Source organism: Fringilla coelebs (genome assembly GCF_963513975.1).
Source record: "Fringilla coelebs genome assembly, chromosome: 1".
In the NCBI taxonomy this organism is placed as follows: Eukaryota; Metazoa; Chordata; class Aves; order Passeriformes; family Fringillidae; genus Fringilla; species Fringilla coelebs.
In genome coordinates, this window is record NC_140028.1 from 36,767,059 (window position 1) to 36,779,147 (window position 12,089).

Genomic DNA, 12,089 nt, shown 5'->3' on the forward strand with positions numbered 1-12,089 from the left:
TTTGGAGATCAAGCTCTGCATGATATGTGTAGCTTTCAGATACTCTTTTCTTTACATATCTGTGTTCTGAACTCTACATGCCTTTCCTCAAAACAGAATGGGTGCCTCCTCTCCTCTCCTCTCCTCTCCTCTCCTCTCCTCTCCTCTCCCTCTTCCTCTTCCTCTTCCTCTTCCTCTTCCTCTTCCTCTTCCTCTTCCTCTTCCTCTTCCTCTTCCTCTTCCTCTTCCTCTTCCTCTTCCTCTTCCTCTTCCTCTTCCTCTTCCTCTTCCTCTTCCTCTTCCTCTTCCTCTTCCTCTTCCTCTTCCTCTTCCTCTTCCTCTTCCTCTTCCTCTTCCTCTTCCTCTTCCTCTTCCTCTTCCTCTTCCTCTCCTCTCCTCTCCTCTCCTCTCCTCTCCTCTCCCACTGTTACCTGAAGCATTTTGATGTTTGTGTCTTCACTCTAGAGGTCCAAAGGGAGATGTGAGCACTTCTGCAGGGAGTTAGGCTGAGCAGGATGTGCCAAGAATGCCAAACACCTCGAGGGGAGGCTAAGAGAAGGTCATGGAGTACAAGGTCATGGAATACAACTTCAACCAATCTTTAGGGAGTACCAAGGGATCTGCCCAGAATCAGAAGCAAGTGCAGCTTCTGCAGGCTATGTCTTGGCAGAATATCAGCACTTCTCTCAGAATTAGCATCACTGAGCTCTTGTGGCTGAGGTGGGCTGCTGCAAACCCTCCATCACAAATAACCATGCCTCCACCAACCCTGGAGCCCCCTCTGTTTGTCACAGAGGTTCCTGCGTAGTTCTGCAACTGTTCCTGAATTCCTTTTGTTGTTTCTTTTCTCAGAAGTGCACCAGGAAGTAGAATCCTTTACTTTTAAAGTTTATCACCAGAAACTGCCTCCAAATATTTACTATAAAGCTGTACTATCCTAAGAGCTTGAATAATTTTAGTTCTAGCTCGACTGGAACACATAAGGTTGTAATTAGAGCTCAAAAATACATGAATATGACTTTTGGAAGATTAATATAATGCAAGAAAAGATGTCTGGGAACTTCTGAGCCAGATGTGTGATGCACATCTGTTATTGAAAGGGGCCGCCTACAACACAGAAAAGTTGTTGGAATAAAATTTCATTTGAATCTGGGCAACTTTTTTATTTGTTCTCTTGTACGTGTCATATTGTTTTGAAAGTCAAATAGTTATAAAAACATGGCTGTACCTTCAACAAGTAAAAATGCTAATTTCATACTGCAGGGGGAACCCAGTGAGAGTTTTCAGCATCTGTAGTGACACCATATCTCTACACAGCTAAAAGCTTGATGGAATTTCTCCTGGAATTTATGGAACCTGGTTTTCAGAGAGACTTGTTTTTATATATCTCAAGAATTTTGTCTGACAGAGGAGGGAATCTATGTCAGAATAAATTTTTTGCCTATTCCTAGATCCTAAACCCAGGAGAAAGCAAAAACCCTGGAGTTCACACATCATTCAGGTTTTAGACTAGACTCAGTCTGTGTAGCCCATGGTTTTACAGATCCCATTTTCTGCATGGAAATTTGATTAAAAAGGTAATTCCTTCAGAACCTAACACAGTAATAGAACAATAAATGGCTGCTTGCCTATGGGCAGCCATGCTGAGTGAAATACAGAACTGAGGGGAGCTAGGAAGAATCCCTCCCATGGTTAAGTGACTCTGGTTTCTGATATATCATGTGTGATACAGCTGGGAGAGGAGGAGTGGACCTCACAGGATTTATTTATCCTTCAGAATTCAGTGTAATTCCCTTTAGCATCAATGGAGCCTGTTTCATAGAGGAAGAGTTGACTTCATTTGTAATTAAAAGGTCTGGTTTATTACTAAAATATAAGGGTGGAGTGAAGAATAACAAATGTTCCCCAATTACAACAGAAATAAGTCTAAAGAGGGAATCCATCCTTTGAAGGCTTGCCTGTGCCTTGAATATAGTCTTGCTTCTATAGATGCAAATATTGTATGTGTTGAAGATGACATAAAACCTAGAGGGTCCTGTTAGTACACTGTTCCTCTGATGGAAGGGATGTCCCCATCCCATGTTCATTCCTCCATTCACTTGTTTCTAACAATGGCTGTTCCTAAAAATTTTCTTTGCTGTTGGACTTTGAGGCACATAGAGCCCTGGGATGAATGTTCTATTAGCCTTTTATTTTCCAGTCATTGAGATAGAAAACTGACAGGATAAAAATATTTTCCAAAAGTTTACTTTTCCAACTTTTTTTTCTTAATTCCTTTAACCAGTGCTGTAAGGGTGTCAGCTACAAACTTGATATGCTGGAGAGGCCTCTATTGTACGAGGAAATGGTATTTGCAAGTCTTAAGTGGTGCTTGACATCGTGGAAAGAACAGTTTATCTTTGACTTCTGCTATGAGAAATGGTCCTTGTTGTATGAGTGACTATACAAACAGGATAACATGGTTCTGTCGAGCTGCAGAAAGATGCTATTTTTTTCCTTTCTAGATTGCTGTCTGCTCTTAAATTATCAATTTAATCAGAGACTGTTATCAACAAACCATGACAATGTATTAAACATTCACAACCCCCTAGATTTACAGTTTAAATGAAGTGATTATGTTACTCAGAAAAGCCCCTTAGTTTAGAAAGGCAAGTTTTTCACCAGCTTTCATGAAACGTGGTGTTGTTAATAAAATGCCTTCAGTGTGCAATGTAGTTGTTTAGGCTGAAGAATAAGAGAGAGACAGCTCTCTAAATTTACTTTCTAGGTGGATGGATGATTTCTCTTTAAAAGACAGCGCTCAAATGGTCACTGTGTGAGGAAAAAAGAAGTAGCAAAACACAGCCCCCTTTCTGAAGGATTATCTGCCCAGGTCAAAATACAAACAATGCAAAAGTGCAAGGGCTTTGTTATGCATGAGGCCTATTGGCCATTTTAGACCAGTCCTCTGTGTCACCTAAAGCCAGTTGATGACAGATGGTGAGAGTGTCCTTGCAAATTTTTCACCTTAAAGTGACAGGCAATATAGAAATATCCTGTGATCAGAGGGTATTCTCTAAATATCCCTTGGTAATCAACACAAAAGGGAATAATTTTTAATTTGGAGCCTGAAGCAGTTTTAAAGATTTGTCTTTATGTATTAAGACTTTATACTGTTTCTCAAGAAGCATAAACAATGGATGAATACAATGGATTTCACATTGTATTTGTAGCAACTAACCTTTAGCTGTTTAGTGAAGAAAGACAGTTTATAAGATAATTCCACAATGGAGGTAAAACTCTTGAAAAATCACAAGAAAAAAAAGCAATTAATCAAAAGGAAACCCGGAGCATTTTATAATCTATACTCAGGGAACATATTCTGTTCCCCCTTTGCCCCCTCAACAATTTTTTCATCTAGCATTTTTATATTCTCTTAGCTGTATTCAAAAAATGGAATTCTTCAACACCTTCAAATTCAACTTTTCAGATGGAAAATATCATCTGTGAATCTAGGGACAAACATGGTTGTGCTGAACTCATGCTTGACCTCAGAAGGAATACCTGATGGACAGGTTTCGGTCCTGTACAAGCCTTGCAGCTGCCAAGGGCTAGAGCCACCATATAGCAGAGACTAAAGCAGAAACTCAGCATCTGGGGAGTAAAAAAAAAGTCAGGCAACCTCTCCTCCACAAGCAAAATCCCTAGATCTCCATCCAGACCCTTTTTTGTGTGATAGTAGCTTTGTTCTTCCTCTGCTGGCATCCTGTATCCTTACAAAACCAACACTTCCTGAGAAGTGCAAGTGTTTGGTGGGAGCTGTGGTGGAACACTGGGGAAGACTGAGTACCACAATCTCATGAGAAACTCAGGTGTGGAAGAAAAGAGCAACTAGCCTCTGTGGTAAACTGGAAAAAAGAGGGAGAAACTGGGCTGTGGCAAGGGCAGGGCTGAGGGCTGAGCTACTGGGTACCATTGTCTCTATCTCCAGAGTGTACTTTGCCTAAAACAGGAATGGCTGTCACAGGCTCACATGGGTATAATTTTGGCTGGTGGAATAGGCATTGAAACACTATGCTGGTAAAGCTCAAAATACAGGTCCATGGTATTTCATGCTCTTCTTTGACCTCAGGCTTGGACTCAAACTTAGCTCCTTTTGGAGACTGATGTTGTGTGTTTTTCTTTAACTTGTGTCTTCTTCAGACACCCCCTAGTTGTTTTTGGGCAAAGACTTTGAGCATTTTTTTGCACTGAGATTCTAGCAGAAAGTGTCATAACGTTTGTATTGTGTGGTTCCAGTTTAAATTTTAGGGTTTGTAGAATGCTCTGAGTTCAAGTTTTCATTTTTCTTTCCTATGTACTTAACCTATATTAATTGCTGATATAAAGATGGTCTATGAAAAGCTAAAGACCGTGAGCTGAGAGATTTTGATGTTCTGTTGATGTCTGAACTGGATGGATCTCATATATTCAAGTTTTTCTTACCATTTTTTGGGGATGAGCTCATTTTATTCCTTGAAATACATGAATGTTTGAAGTCCTCAGTGATGTCCACTCAGGTGCTCAATTCTTTTATGTGCTACTTGGTTTTGACAGTGTTTGCTTCTGAAATGGGTTTAGGCATTTGTTTAACTCCTTAAAACCACATACCTATGCATAGATAGGCACAGATTTCTAGTCTACAGATGTAGACAGTAGAGATTCAGTAGATCCCAGATCAATTCTGGGAATTTTGGGTAACACATTTGATCAGATTCTATATACAGAAATGTTATCTGTTCAGAAATAAATTATGTGAAAGGACAGTGCTTATTTTATTTATTTATTTATTTATTTAGTGGAGGGAAAACAATTAAGTTTTGACATTTTTTTCTAGCTTATATTTAAATGAGAAAAATTTTGCTGTCATTTTTTCATTGTCAGCACCAGGTACTGTAATTTGCTCATGTAATAGATTGTGGCCTAAAGGTATACTGCCAACCTACAGAGTGATTTCATAACAAAAGAATCAATAACTCATTATTTTTGGACTCAGAATAGTTTGCATGTTGCTTTGGAGATTTCATGACATTTAGGAGATTATTTGCAAATTAAAACATTCTTTGGATCAATCCATTAAATTGTCAGTTAATCTTCTTAAATTACACTTTGTTTTAAGTTCCATGTAAAAAGAATATTAATTTTCTTCCCTCCCCCCCAAAAAAAACCCCACAGGGTGGAAGTTTGAACCGGTTACCTAACTGGATGATGTTGTTAGCTTCTGAGTAGTTGTTCTATTACATCTCTCTGTAGAGTACCAACAGCATATCAGTGGTAGGTATTAAAACTCATCTAAATTTATTGGTTTGACTATTAAAACACACAGTGCTGCAAGTGGAGCCCCCTTGAATCATATTACTCCAGCTTCTGTCACACAAGAAATGGGCATGAATTAGTTTCTTCCTCCAAATTCTTTTTTCAGGAGATAATGCAAAAAACAAAGTTCATAAGTCGCTGAGAGAAGAGATGTGACTTTTGTGTTAAATTTGAGTTACATAGTTACTTCAAAACAATTCAAATGTGCCAGCTCATCCTTCCTCCTCTCATTGTGTTTTGCGGACTGCCTGGCTTGAAGGTTAGGGATCCAAATTGATGATGGGCCTACAGCTGAGAGGTGACTAAAGCTCCTTTGTGTGCAACGAGATTGCTGTGCTTGTGCACACCTCCTGCAAAGCTACTTTTCCATGATAAGGCTCCCCTCCTTTTCCTGGCGTACACCTGCAGCTATACTTCCAGGATGCTTGCTTCCTGGGCAGGCTCGTCTCCCTAGGGAGAAGAATAGCAGCCAGAGAGCTGCCTCCATTTCTCTGGTTGCTGTATTGCCCCTTCACTTGCCAGCAGAGATGTTCTGTGCACTTGGGTTTTCTCCCTGCTGCCCCACTTCCTTTCTCTCTTCCACTGAGTCCTTGCTTTGACAACTGGGTGCTGTAGCATCCCCCTGTGATGCCCAGGGACCTTCCTCAGCCCCTCGGGCAGCACGTTTCCTGCCTTCTGCCCTCTGCCCTTCCACAGAAGGGAGATTTTCTCCTGGTGAGGTTACTTGGTTTATTAGTCTGCAGGTTTTGTGGTGATATATAAACCAGGGGAATGCAAACAGCTATATTTGCTCTTTTGCTGGGAAATAGCTGGGGAAGTACACTGAGGAACATGAGCTGGAACATTTTAGCCCAGATTTCCCTTTTGTTTTACATATCATCACTGTGAGTTTTCACGGGCCTGAATTTCTTTGTGAAGCAAAATTAGAAATAGTAAGTGAACATCTTTTCTTGCAGAAGCCAGTTTAGGGCGCTGCACATGGCTGTGTTCCTGCTACAGGTTTTCTGCCTGATTGAACTGGAAAACCAAAAGAGCACCCTGGTTAAAATGACTGCAGTGAACCAGTGTCATCTGACTAGAAAATACACAATGCTTTTAGTCTGTACAGGATTGATCCACTGAGAAAAAAATAATGGCCCACATGTGCTGATGAATAACAACAAATAACAAATAAGTCAGAAAATGTCCCAATTACACATGGATTATTTAAACAGAATAAAAAGCTGCAGGTTCTTGGTATCTTTACTAGGCTCTTTTGTCTTGGCTCCACATGCTTTGCTATGTATTGTGAATTTATTTTACTAGAAACAGTCATCTAATTATGAAACGTCAGAGACAAAACCATGGTCATATGTACATGTATGGCAAAAGACTTCATTTTTCTTGACTAACATGCTCAGTCACTTTGATATGTTAGAAAGTTTTTCCTGCACTTCAGTTTCAACACTTGCTGAATTTTCTGTCAATATGGTAAAGCTTGCTTTCTTTAAGCACTGAAAGTGCTCAAATGCACTGTCCCAGATAACACCTGACCACCTATGTTACAAATGTAAATTAGATTTAGTTAGCAGATAGGCTCAGTCACACAAAGACATTATAAATACAGGCTTCTCCTACTTGATACTGCCCTAATGCAAACAATTATGACATGCAATAAGAAAAAAGGTAAAATTTTGTCCTCCAAAGCCTGAGTGACTTGAAAAGACATAATTTTGCTACTCATTGAATGTTCCTTATTGAGTCAGTATACTGGGGTCTGTGTTTGTTCTGTGCATACTCCACTGTGCTTCCAGTTTTTGAAACTGGATTCTTTTTGCATTCTTTTAAGAAGACTTTCTGTTTGAAATAATTTTTAGTGTATTCAGAGTTGGGAGAGTTGGAAACATCTTTAAATGGGTTTGTGAAAAGCACACAAGTGAATTCAAATATGAGTTCTTCTGCTAATGTTATTTATTATCTGCAGTGTGGCAGCACTGGTGATTCACCAACGTGCTAGCAGGTGTGTAAACAAAGAAATAAAGCATACCAAGGAATCTGTAACTCTCTCATTCCTCCCTTGCTGATTCCAGTATGACTTGCTGAAATGACAGTTTGTTAGATGGAATCAATATCCAAAATATTGTTTTTCCTAAATTGAAGGCCCACAGTTTTTCTAGAGGTATTAAATATTTTAATTTCTCTATTTCAACTATGAATATATTAATTTTTAAGTGGGGTGGCTCAAAATCAGATTCTTAAATCATAAGTCTTGGTGGTCTTGAATATTAACGTAGAGGTACTAATCCTCTGAACTGTCCTACACTCGTGACCTCCCTGAAGCTGCTGTCTTATGTGACAGGCATGAAAATATGTGACACCAACTGAACAACACAAAAGCTGAAACAACAGCCCTTCAGCATGGGCTGAAGTTTGGGAGCAAAGCTTTTAGGAAGCTTCAGTCTTTTATGGCCTGGGTTCACCACGATGATTACAACCATTAAGTAGAGGCTTCTTCTGGTACCTGCCCAGATCATTTCTTCCTTGTTTCTACTTTTTCCTTCCACTGTCCTGCTCTAGAGGTAAAGAAAGAAAGGGAGCCAACCTGAGAACAGCTCTAACAACTTGTCTTTGTCATCATCTCTGCCAACTTAGAGGGAGAAAAGCCTGATTTTTAACTCAGAGGTGATATTATTTTCATCTTTGCTTGCAGACTGAATGGCAGTGTAGGAAAAGGAAAAAGGTTCTTTGTCGCAGAATAACAGAAGGGTTTGGATTGGAAAGGACCTCTAAAAATCATCTGGTCCAGCCTCCTGCCATGTACATTCACAGCTGCTCTGGGCAACCTGTTCCAGTGCCTCAACACTGGAACACCGTAAAAAATGCCCCCTTATGTCCAGTCCCACTTTAAAACCATTGCTCTCTGTCCCATCATTATAGGCCTTGGTAAAAACTCTCTCCTTGTTTTTATAAGACCCTTTATATATTGAAAGGTCACAGTAATTTCTTCTCAGAGCCTTTTCTTCTCCAGGCTGAACAGTCCTAGCTCTCTCAGACTCTCTTCACAGGAGAGGTGTTCGATCTCTGACCCTCCTGGTGGGTCTCCTGTAGACCTGCCCCAACAGATCCATGTCTTTCCTACACTGGTTTCCCCCAGGGCTAGATGCAGTACTCCAGAAGAATTGTCCCCAGAGTGGAGCAGAAGGGCAGAATCCCTCTACCTGCTGTCCACTCTTCTTTTGATGCAGCCCAGGTTGACTTTCTGCAAATGCTATTTTCCAGCTAATGTCCAGTTTTTAGTTCACCAGGATCCCAAATTTCTCAGCAGAACTCAGTCATTTCAACCCCTAGTCGGCATTGGTGTTGAGGATTGCCCCAGCCTAGGTGCAGGACCTTGCAATTGACTTCATGAGGTTTATATTAGGAAAACTCACCCATCAGTGAGCTGTGCTTGTTTGGCAATGTAGTTGAAGAGCTGAGTTCATTGCAGCCTGCCAGGATTTCTCCTATTCCTTCTTTCCACTTAGTACTTCTCAGCATCTATCAAAGACTAGGTGATCTGAGTGGCAGACTGGCAATGCCAGCAAATTTGTGACTGATGCTCAAAGGATGTAAGCAGAAAAGTGTTGCATGTGTCTCTTTCCACAGGAAGTGCAGAAAAAGAGGTTGCCTGGGCTGAACTCTCACTCACAACTAAAAAATTGTTTTTCAAGTTGAAATGAAGGACATTCATTCCTAGAACCTCTTTTACCAGAGAAAATACCAGAATTATGTAATTATTGGGGGAGAGATGTGGGAAGAATGACAGGATGCCTACCTTGACAATAGACCTTGATGCTTTGATTATCCTCAGATGACAGTATTTCTGTTTCTCCTGCTGCTCCTTTGCTGCTTGCTGATGATACATCCAGGCAATAGGTTGTGGGATGCTATGGTATCCTGAAAGAAGTGTCAGCTTCCAAAAGCTAATTTGCTTTGAGTGCAGCATTGTGCAGGTGTTTCTTGTGTATTTTTAGTTCTGGAGCTAGTTTGCTTAATATGTGCCATGGTTTGGACATGCCTGGAGTATCAGTTTAGCATCTGTCAGTTGGGAGGTTTTTGGTTGTTTTTCTGCTGCTGCAATTTGCTAGGGAGAAAAGAGGGAAGGACTGAGGCGGTGGTACCATCTATTGATGTCTCCTCCTCTTGCTCCTGCTCACAGTAAGGCAGAAGTGGTAAGTTGAAAACAAGATTCCTGATCAGTACATAATACTCTCATGAGTCTGTCTGGAAGTATTGTTTTTACTCTTATTTTCCCCAGAATACTAAAATTATGGGAATCACCTTCTCTTAAAACAAAACAAAACAAAACAAAACAAAAAACAACAACAACAAAAAAAAAAGTCACAAACAAAAAACTCAGCAAAACACAAAAAGAAAATTCACAAAGATCAACCAGTTTCAGTGTAAACCACCCCCTTCTTTCTTCAACCACTGGATGTTTGTGATAAATTGAATGCATCTTATCTGTGACTTATATAGTGAGGTTGATCTTTTCCATCACATTGCTGCTTTTTCTAGAAGGGGAAGGAATGAACTTAGGTTTTAGATCTTTTTTAATTACAAAAACTTGCAACTAAGTCACATTCTTCTCTCAGGATTCTCAACGATTTTCCATTTGATCCTTTTTACTCTTTTAAGAAGAATGTGTTTGTCAATGCCTATCCTTTTAAATGTTATTGCTCTGATGTTTTAATAATGCACATTGTACAACTGTGTTGGATGCATGATGGATGCCATCCCTATCTGCCTAGAAAGATAATGATAAAATTTCTGAGGGATTATTTTCTCTAAGTGATGCATACATGGAATTCCCATTAATGTTAATGTGAGCTGGGGAGATCCACCCAGTGAGCGAAGACAAGGTTGAAGACATGATAGTTATGTTAGGGCTTATATCTTTCCAGGCAGGCAGGCAGACTTCTAAGTGGCAGACAGGTTTATTTGAATTTAACAGAAAGCCACACTAAAAAATTCCAGTTCTGTATGAAATGCCAGTATATTGCCATTACATTTTATGCCCAAATCTTACTGCTATAGCTGCTCTTACTGTAGAAGTAGGTTTCTATTACATACCTTCCACTATCTAGTTTCTGTAATTCCAGCAGGATGGCTGGATTTTAATAATTGGCATAAGATGAAAATGAGGAAAGATGAAATTCAAAACATATAACAAAATTATTCTTTCTGAAAGGCGGAATAAGGATGAATAGAACACCAAAGGCAGCATTGAAAAGGCCTTGAATATACATTCCTTCCCTATTTTCTTATGCCAGCAAGAATTTAGTGTGAACATGTATGCAGCTTGGCATATTGGCTGAGGTCCAATGTTTGCACTTACAACATCTGGCACGAGTTCTCTACAAGTGAAGGGACAAGTTTTGTCATTCTGTCGCCTACTGCCCATGAGCTTCATTACCAATAATGTGATTGTTTACATTGATCAGATCAAGGAAAACACACAGATTTGAGCAACTCTGGAGAATTTCACAGTTTATGACATTAAAATAGGCATGCCACTTCATCGTTCTTATTTCTTTTCCTGACATGTTGTTGAACTCTTGGTCAGCATTCTGTCATGAATGGATGAAAGTTTTGACAGGTTCTAGGAGTTATTTTTAAAAGCCAACCATGCCAAAATATTTCATATTAAATTTTTTTTTGTATTTAGAAACCTTAAAAAAGACTTCGGTTTTGATGTTTGACACTAATCATAGAATCACAGAATAGTTTAAGGTAGAAATGACCTTTAAAGGTAATATAGTCCAATCCCACTGAAATGAGCTGCCCTTCAAGTTAGAAAACCCAAAACTGTCTATTAAAATGGTGTTTTAAAGCCGTTCTGGCAAAGAGGGCAGAAACTCTGGGACCTTGAGTGCATTCTTACAAAAGATGACATTATGGGAAATCCTTCCAGAATTATGGCAGGTTAGATCAGCATTGAAGAAAAACATCTGTCAATTGAGAAATATTTTGTCATAACCATTCTTCTATATGGTACATGCCGGATTCTACTTGTAAAAGCTGTGGGAGAATTAGGATTTATTAATACAGCATTCCAGGACCTGAAATTGGATGTAACTGTGCATGTACAGACCTTGTTGTGAGGGCTGAAGGAGCTCACTGAAGTGATTCTGCAGCTATTCCTGCCTTAGAAGACAGAGCAGACAGAGTCAGGGTGGGGGCTTGGGTGCCAGACTCAGAACATCCGCAGTGTTTGGTTATTGGCACTTTTCCTTGGCACAATTCAGGCGTGTGCCAAAGAGCATTTTTTGAGATAAAAGCTACAAATGTCTGAGAGAATAACACAAGTGAGGGCCTGCTCTCCACGGGCAGGTTGGATTATACCACATTGTTTTTGGGGAGGAAGAAAGGGAATCTGGCCAGATGGCTGTGAGCCATTATGACACTTGCCTTTAGGGTTCCCTAGTCTGTTTTGTTTATCAGGGTAGACATCACCTATAAAGTCTCATATGTTTGTAGCAGTGGGATGCCTGTTAGTGACTAAGACAAAAATATCCTGATTCCTTTGAAGCTTTTACATGCATTGACCCAAATCACTCAATTTTTCAAGGACTTTGTAAAAAAAAACCCATCCAACATATGAATTAAATCAATTTGATATCTCATCTCTCAAGTGTTCAACTGAGAGTCTGTCAGCTAATCCTGGTTGCCCTCTTTCCCAGGGCACCTTGGAGATGCACAGGAGCTTGCTCCAGGCTAAACTAATTATTCTAGTGATGGTGGCAGCTGCATGATCC